This window comes from Salarias fasciatus, unplaced genomic scaffold, assembly GCF_902148845.1.
Source record: "Salarias fasciatus unplaced genomic scaffold, fSalaFa1.1, whole genome shotgun sequence".
NCBI lineage: Eukaryota > Metazoa > Chordata > Actinopteri > Blenniiformes > Blenniidae > Salarias > Salarias fasciatus.
This window is the reverse complement of record NW_021941378.1, coordinates 328,476-338,058: the sequence shown is the minus strand read 5'-3', so window position 1 is coordinate 338,058 and position 9,583 is coordinate 328,476.

Sequence of the window (9,583 nt, the reverse complement as noted above, 5' to 3'; positions counted from 1 at the left end):
AACAGGAGGAAAGCTCAAATGCACAGGCGAGGGAAAAAAACGCTTTGGGGAGTTTTTGGTGAGTATGTAACTATATAACAAGGTTAAAACATACAACAAGTGAATTTTGCATGAGGCTGAGTGTGTTGCAGCGCCCCCATGAGGCTGAGTGTGCTGCAGCGCCCCCATGAGGCTGAGTGTGTTGCAGCGCCCCCATGAGGCTGAGTGTGCTGCAGCGCCCCCATGAGGCTGAGTCAATCAATCTATCAATCAATTTATTTTTGTATAGCCCAGTATCACAACAGCAGCTGCCTCAGAGGCTTCAAGATGTTACATTGGTCGGTAAAAGTAAAAACAGTGAATAAGCATAATGTTAATATGTCAAATTCACAGTAACGAGACAAAACGAAGCAACCACCGCCTTAGACCCTCACATCCGGCAAGAAAAAACTCCAGAAACCCAGTGGGAAAAGAAGAGATCTTGGGGAGAACCACAGTATGGAGGGATCCCTCTCCCAGGGACGGACAGCTTTGGCAACAGCTAGCATGAGACAATAAGAAGTAAAGCCTAGGACTATGTTGAGGACAGTCCGTTGGACGGTCCAGCACAAGAACCACGGATCCCAGCAGTAGAACCGAAGCCAGTCCACGGGCAGGACCGACAGAGGTGTCCTCCCGGTCCGGACGGAGCTTGTTCATAGGCCTTCGTAATAGTGGAGTCAGCAACTGAAACTGGAGAAGACTCCCCCTCGAAGGGGGGGACAGCAGGGGAAAAGCAATGAACGGACTAAAGGGAAGAACATTCAGACATTAGAGGACAGGGCTCAGTGCACCGTACTTCCCACAGCATTCTAGCTCCTAGGGCAGCTTTGTGGATAGTTTAGTATTTAAACTAGTATTTAGTTAGTATAGTTTAGTTTAGTTTAATTTAGTTTAATTTAGTTTAATTTAGTTTGGTTTAGTTTGGTTTAGTTTAATTTAGTTTAGTTTAGTTTGGTTTAATTTAGTTTGGTTTAGTTTAGTTTAATTTAGTTTGGTTTAGTTTAGTTTAGTTTAGTTTAGTTTAGTTTAGAGTCCCTAGCTGACCTGATCATAGGCTGCATCGAAGAGAAACGTCTTGAGCCTAACCTTAAATGTGGAGACTGTGTCTGCCTCTTTGACACCACTTGGAAGCTGGTTCCATAAAAACGGTGCCTGATAGCTAAAGGCTCTTCCACCTAGTGTCCATTTAGAGACTCTAGGAGTCACCAGTAACCCTGCATTTTGAGAGCGAAGTGCTCTGATTGGTTGATAAGGCGTTAAAGCATCTTGGAGATAGGTTGGAGCCATCCCATTTAGGATTTTGTAAGTGAGGAGGAGGATTTTAAATCTAACTCTAAACTCGACAGGAAGCCAGTGAAGAGATTTTAGAACAGGAGTAATGTGTTCACGTCTTCTAGTTCCAGTTAATAATCTGGCGGCTGCATTTTGAACCAACTGAAAGTTTTTTAATACACTTTTTGGGCAGGCTGCAAGAAGGGAGTTGCAGTAGTCCAGTCTAGTAGAAACAAATGCATGGATGAGTTTTTCTGCATCGCTTCTAGGTAGAATGTTTCTTATTTTAGCTATGTTGCGCAGGTGGAAATATGCTGTTTTACAAGCCAGGTTGATGTGTGCTTTAAAGGAGATATCCTGATCAAATAAGACCCCGAGGTTCCTGACAGTAGAGGAGGAGGATACACTGACGTTATCTAAGGTGATGATCTGTTCAGATAGACACTCTCTCAGTTTATGGGGGCCTAGTATAATGACCTCTGTTTTGCCAGGATTATGACGGAGATAAAAGGGTGTAGCACTTATGTTGCACACTAAAGGCCAATCAAGCCCAGGACTAGATGAAGATAAATTCTAGATTAGCAATGATGACAACAGGCTAGCGGATCAGAAGATTCTGAGTTCGCTCGTGGAGAGAGAAGAGGCAGAGACTTCGAGTTGAGTTTGCAAGTAAAAAGGCAGCATGTATTGAGCTCTTGGAAACAAAAGAAAAACAAACAGGACAAACAAAACATACCAGATTTGCAAAGCTTTAACCTGTGCGAATGGCCATTCGAAGCAAATCACAATTGTAACAAACATTCGAAGATAGCAGGTATCAGAAATGCAACACGAAAACGATGATGATAACAGCGAATGATTTTTCACAGTGGTAAGGGGTGGAGTCCAGCGTCACACCCCTTGGACAGAAGCAACTACCCCGATCGTCCATTCATCCCACCCAAAGTTCACATGACCCACGTCTGGGTCAAAACAGCTGGTGACTCTGAGGAGGAGTCCAAGTGTGTGTGGGTTGTGTGGGTTGTGTGGGTGTGTTTCAGGTCGTGTGGGGTGAGAGTTTCTGGCTTCAGGAGCCCCTACTGGCCCGGCAGAGGTAGCGCCTGGTCTCCAGCTGGAAGACCGGAGTTCCTTTTAGGCTCTGGGCCTGGTCTTTAGCTCGCCATCACTCTTCACAGGACCATAGGGAAAAAACCTGGCCGATTCCACGGTCTGGATTGCACGTGTGTGCTCTAATCGCACGATTTCGGACACGGTAACCGACGACTCCTGAGCACAGCCCTCTCCTGGAGTCCCCACTGCCTCTCCGTGTCTCACTACTCCCCGGCATGATTCTGCTAATAATAGCCGGCGCTAGGTCACGTGACTGCGTGACGTCGTCGTAAATGAAGCGATCTGATTGGCTAATCGCCAAGCCAACGGGAACATATCAAATGCCGCGGGATTTGAGAGAGAGTGAGTGCAGCAGATCTGTAAATGACTGGATGTGGACAAGAGAGAACAACATAATGACAGGCTGTCAGGATTTGACACCTGGGTTACACCCTCCCCTCCTAAAACCATGCAACTCCGGTGCATGCTGAACTACATGAATGCGGGAACAAACAGCGTTAGACGACGGGACATCAAATACTTCACCATAGGCGTGGGCTAAACTATGAAAAAGAGTTTGCACGACTGAGATCAAAGGTGTCGCGAAGAACGGCGGACAGGCGAAACAGAACCAGTGGGTTCAGGGGTAATGTCAGGCATCGAAATAGGCACCCCAGTAGAGAATGGTGCTATTATTGCAGCGTTAGGAGATGTCTCTGCTGGGCCACCCGACAGTGGGCCACCCTCTGGTGACACCGTCTCAGGGGGAACTGGACCTTCAGGTAGGTATGGATCAGGTACATGCTCAACTCCCCCCTCAGGTTCACCAGGGACTTCATCTTCCTCCTCACTGGACAAGGATGGAACAGCAACTTCGGATGGACCAGAGGACTCTCCAGTGTCAGGTAAGTCAACTACAGGTGAGGGTATGGTTTCAGGGACTGGGTTACTGTCTGAGGACGGGCCAGGAAAAGAACTTTCAACACTGAACCTCACAGGTGGTAGAACTGTGGGCTCCGAAAACCTCCATTCCTCCTCTTCATCACTCAGGTGATCTGGATTCACAACCGGCTTCTTCAGACTCCTGGTTTGAGGTCTGCGAACAGGTGCAGCGGGTTGCGGTTTGGGATCTGTGGTTTCGGGCAGAAAACCACATGGCAGTAACAAGTCTCTGTGTAATGTGCGGGTTCGTCCAGATATGTCCTTCTCTGGTTGGACTGTGTAAACAGGGAGGTCTCCTGCTCGTTTGAGCACAACATAAATGTCTTTCTCCCACTTGTCCTCCAGTTTGTGTTTACCACAGAGTTTCACGTTGCGGATGAGCACCCAATCACCTTCCTCCAAAATAGACGGTTTTACTCGTTGATCAAAACGAGATTTATTTTTGTCTGCAGATCTAGCAGCATTCTTAGAAGCGAGTTTATAGCTCTCTTCCAACCAAGAACGAAGAGCCTGCACGTATTGAGAGTGCGACGTAGACGGACCGTCTCGAGTGTGAAGGCCGAAAGCCAGGTCCACGGGCAATCTCGGAGAGCGAAAGAACATGAGCTCATATGGTGTGTAGCCCGTGACGTCATTGCGGGTACAATTATAAGCGTGGACTAACGGCTTCACGTATTCCTTCCATCTCTGCTTCTGCTCTGGTTCAAGAGTTCCTGACATACTGAGCAACGTGCGGTTAAACCGCTCAACCGGGTTACCACGAGGATGGTAAGGAGTGGTCCTGGTCTTTTGTATGCCAGTTATGTCACAGAGCTCTTTAATGAGATGCGATTCAAAGTCAGGCCCTTGATCTGTGTGTAAGCGCTCGGGTATACCGTAGTGAACAATAAAGTTGTCAAACAGACATTTTGCAACAGTTTTAGCCTTTTGGTTGGCAGTTGGAATAGCCACGGCAAATTTAGTAAAATGGTCTGTCAACACTAAGATGTCTTTTGTGTTACTTTTATCAGGTTCGAGCGATAGGTAGTCCATACACAACAGTTCAAGGGGTCTACTTGTTTTGATGTTAACCAACGGAGCAGCTCATTCTGGAAGAGCTTTGTGCCTGACGCAACGATTGCAGGTCCTTATTTTCAGCTCGACATCGGCAGCCATGCATGGCCAGAAGAACCTGGATCTAACTAAGTCCAGGGTACGATCGACTCCCAGATGACCCATGTCATCATGGAGACTGGCCAGCACCACTGGACGGAGGTTTTCGGGTAACACGAGCTGAAACGACATACGCTCACCATCTTGTCTCCTCCTATAGAGGATGTCATCCTGGAGCTCCAGACGACTCAACTCTCTCAACAAGAGAGGAACGTCTGGGAGTTCTTGCCTCACCGTGGGAGGAACTTTATCTCCACTCTCCAGCTGGTGGATTACCTCGCGAAGAGTTGGGTCAGCTCTCTGCCTTTCTTTCAATTCATGGTGAGAAAGAAAAGGAACAACAGGTAAACCATGACAAGAATCAGCAACATACGCATCGGGAATAGCAGCGACGGACATACTCAAAGATTCAACAAGTGTTATGCATTCCACATCAGCATCAGGATTAAGACATCTCACCAGACAACTGTGGCAAATGGCGGCCACAACATCTGGAGAGAGCTCAACAGCAGCACTGTCCTCAACGTGATCAGCCGTGAAATGCTTCACCATCTCCCACTCCCTCTGACAATGAGTGTCAGGTGGCTCTGAGTGAGGCCTACGAGAAAGCGCATCGGTGTCTCGGTTCTGACTGCCGGCACGATACTGTAACTTAAAATCGTAGGTGGACAGTGCAGCGAGCCACCGATGACTTGCGGCATCCAGTTTCGCTGATGTTAAAATGTAGGTTAAGGGATTGTTGTCTGTTACCACCACAAAACTTGAACCGTACAAGTAATCGTGAAACTTTTCACAAACGCTCCATTTCAACGCTAGAAATTCTAGTTTGTGCGCGAGATAGCGAGATTCACTGTTTGACAAGCCTCTGCTCGCATATGCAATAACGCGCAGCTTTCCATCTTGCTCTTGATAAAGCGTAGCGCCTACCCCGGAAGCGCTCGCATCAGTGTGCAAAATATACGGTTGCTTGGGGTTGGCAAACCCAAGAACTGGAGCTGAAGTCAACCGATCAATGAGAGTATCAAAAGCAGACTGGCATTCAGTAGTCCACCTCTCATTAAAAGGCAGCTTAGAATCGTGGAGCGGAGTAACAGAAACATGTTGGAACTCTGGCGACGCGTAGGAACATACCCTTTCATCAGGTCATTTAAGGGCTTAGCAATAGTAGCATAGCCACTAATAAAACGACGGTAATAACCAGCAAAACCCAGGAAAGATCTTAGTTCTTTGAGGTTACGCGGAACTGGCCAGGATTTTAGAGCAGCGATCTTTTCTGGATCGGTCTCAACACCACCCTCAGAGACTACATGGCCGAGATAGCGCACAGAGCTTTGGAAGAATTTACACTTCTCAGGTAACAGTTTGAGGCCGTAATCTCTGAGCCGATGAAGCACGCGTAATAAGCGACTCTCATGCTCTTCAAGACTATCAGAAAAGATTATCAGATCGTCAATAAAAACTAGAACCTCTTTCAGATGTAAATCGCCCATGCACTTTTCCATAAGGCGTTGGAAAGTGGATGGAGCGTTGGTCACACCCTGGGGCATGCGGTTGAATTCCCAAAACCCCAGCGGAGTAACGAAGGCTGTCTTGGATTTGTCACATTCTGCCATCTCAATTTGATAGTAACCCGACTTGAGATCAAGGACACTAAACCATCTAGAACCAGTCAATGCAGAGAAAGATTCCTCCAAGTTAGGGAGCGCGTACGCATCTTTGATAGTTTGGAGGTTAAGCTTTCGATAGTCAATGCAAAGGCGAACATCTCCATTCTTTTTCCTGACAACGACAATGGGTGAAGAAAAAGGTGAGTCGGATTCACGAATAACTCCTGCCTCTAACAAATCAAGCAAATGGTTGCGGACAGCCTCGAGGTCGCGAGGATGGATTGGTCGGGCTCGATGTTTTAAAGGAGCTTCATCGCTGAGGCGGATGTGATGCTTCACCTTATCTGTCCGCCCAAGGTTGAGATCGTGATGTGAAAACACTTCTGGAATTTGCTTAAGTTTGGAGATGATGCGCTCTTTCCAGTCTGATGGAATAGGAGAGTTACTAAAATCAAACTCTAAATCGGAATTCTTGCATTGATCATTAGTGACACTGTGTGACAGGATCTGCGGTGACTTCAACAGTTCGGCAATAACACTAAGGGGAGGCAGTATTTCACCGTGTTCTGACTCGTTGGTGAGCACAACGGGGAGCTTATGTGGTGAGTCTATGGAAAGTGAAACTAAACAACTTTTCACACACAATCCACCGGGCATTGGTGTAGTGGGCTGTTCAATCAGAGCACACTGGCCAGCTAGTGATGGTTTCACCTGGACAGAGCCCTCGAGGACCAGGGTTTGGCCAGCAAGAACCTCGACCGGGGTCTTACTTGCTAATCTGACGATGGAGTCACTGGCCTCTTCGGTCTGCCGGTGTCTAAGCTGGAGCAACTGCAGAACTGCTCGGTACCCCTGCATAACAGGCTGGAAATGAGCAGACTCAGCTTCCGCATAGTGCTCATACAGTGGGTCCAGTGTGTTCATCCCGATTAAGATCTGGGACTGGTGTTCTGAAGGAGGATCTGGAACAATGAGTGCAAGAGTGACTAGTTCTGTGTCAGCACCAACAAAGTCTCTGGGGAATGTGATAGTTACTTCAACATAACCCAAGTAGGGAACAGCTTGACCTGCTGCACCTTCTACTTTAAGGAGGTCACACAATGGCATTAACGGCTGACGAGATAGAGACCGGAACAGTGGTCACTTGTGATCCTGTGTCAAGTAAAGAATGACACACTTGTTCTGCAATTGTCACATCACTGGTACATTTTGAACCAATAAGACCTTTAGGAATCTTGTTTGTGTAAGTGCAATGAGACTGTTCTCCGCATGCAGCTTGTTTCTGGTTCTTGGGACATTTTTGGTCCAAGGCAGTTCCGGTTCGCCCCGTAACAGGAACTTTGCTTAGTTTAAAGACTGATTTTCTGATGTATTTGTTCTTCTCCACTTTGCTTCTCTCTCAGCAAACTGTTTCTTCTTGGTGGCAACAAGAGCAGAATTCGGGGGATTGTCACATTGTGGTTTAATGTGCCCATCTTCACCACACCTAAAACAATAAGCAGGCTTAGGTGCAGAAGGTGGGTTTCTTTGGGGCTTGCCCACCCCCTGACCATCGCCATGGCTACGGCCAGGTGTGGACTTTGCTGCAGCTGAAGGCTTCGAGCCAGAGTGGGTGGCTGTTAGTGCGTTAAGCTATTTCTGCATGTCAGCCAACTGTCGGGCAAGCTGTTCCAAAGTGACAGCTTCTGGTTTACTGTCAGTTTTAGCACAAGCATAATGAGCATGGGACAGGGCTTTGGCCTTCGAACCCAGATGTTGCCTCATCCGCTGTGACTTGGCTGCTTCTCTGTCCTCCTCTGTGCGGAGTAGCAGCAACAGTTCTGCGAAGGGTGGAGGGCAGGACTTGCGCTGTTTAAGTTGAAGTTCTGCAATTAAGGTATTGTCCCAGCATCCCCTGCAAAACTGATTGAGCAGGTGTTTATCAAACTCAGCTTGCGGGACTCCCCCTCTCTTTACTGCGGCACTCAACGCGACTTGGAGCCTCTGAAGGAAAGCTGACGGCTTCTCCCTCCCATCTTGAAAAGTATCCATGAATTTTGCATACAATTCATCCCCGTCTTGGACTGCACCATATGCGGAATCAAGGATTTGGAGGGATACTGCGGGAGGCGTTTCCGGTTTCAAGTGTTTAACCATATCTGCTGCAGGAGACAATAAACTTTCAATAATACGTCTAGATCGCTGTAAGTCTGACACAGACGGATCATTCATCATTAAATCAATAGCAGATCGGAAAGTGTCATAATCAGACTCATTTTGGGGACGTGGTGATCGTCCAGAAAAAGCTCTGAGTCTCTGTATGGACATGTGGGACATTGCATTGTCCTCACTTTTGACAATGTGTTCCACTACAAGTCGTTGAACTTCTGGTGGATTCAGGTCAGGCAAAGAGGGAAAAGGAACTCGTGACTGGGCAGCCGGTGGTGTCTGCGCATGTCTATGAGCTTCACGCGGATGTGGCCCTGGAGGCAGAAGGACAGGCGACGCCACACTGGCGGCTGGGGGCACGGACAGTATCGCGTTAACTTTCTCCTCCAGGCACTCTGGAACTGACCCCAGCCCTGCGATGGAACGGCCCAGCAGAGACATGACATCATTTAAGACATCTGTGTATTCTTTACCGGTACTCTTTGCTAATTTCTGCAGCTCAGAAAGATAAGCATCAGTTTTGGTTTTTTCAACGTGAGCGGCGCAAATGCTAGACAGTTCAGAAATTTCACCGGTTACTGTTTGGTCGTTGCTTATGTAAATGTAGGGTAATTGTGCACGAAGTGCGGCAATGGCAGCACCCGAATTAAATGTAACCACCAGTGCACCGTCAAATGTAGATCCGGACTGAGAAACAAGTTCTGAACGCGAAATTGAACCATATTTACTCAAAAAGTCAAGTATTTCTTCGCAAATATCACCTTTAGTAATACCCTCAATGATAACTGCATTGGGAATTTTTATGCCAAGTTCTTCAAAAATATCCATGTCTGTCCTGTGTATCTTTCCCTTTGCCAATAGTTACTCAAATACAGGTACCGCTCTGCCAAACAAAAGCAACTCTCTCCTGGCTAGCTCGCCACGTTATGTAGCACTTATGTTGCACACTAAAGGCCAATCAAGCCCAGGACTAGATGAAGATAAGTTCTAGATTAGCAATGATGACAACAGGCTAGCGGATCAGAAGATTCTGAGTTCGCTCGTGGAGAGAGAAGAGGCAGAGACTTCGAGTTGAGTTTGCAAGTAAAAAGGCAGCATGTATTGAGCTCTTGGAAACAAAAGAAAAACAAACAGGACAAACAAAACATACCAGATTTGCAAAGCTTTAACCTGTGCGAATGGCCATTCGAAGCAAATCACAATTGTAACAAACATTCGAAGATAGCAGGTATCAGAAATGCAACACGAAAACGATGATGATAACAGCGAATGATTTTTCACAGTGGTAAGGGGTGGAGTCCAGCGTCACACCCAAAGGACAGAAGCAACTACCCCGATCGTCCATTCATCCC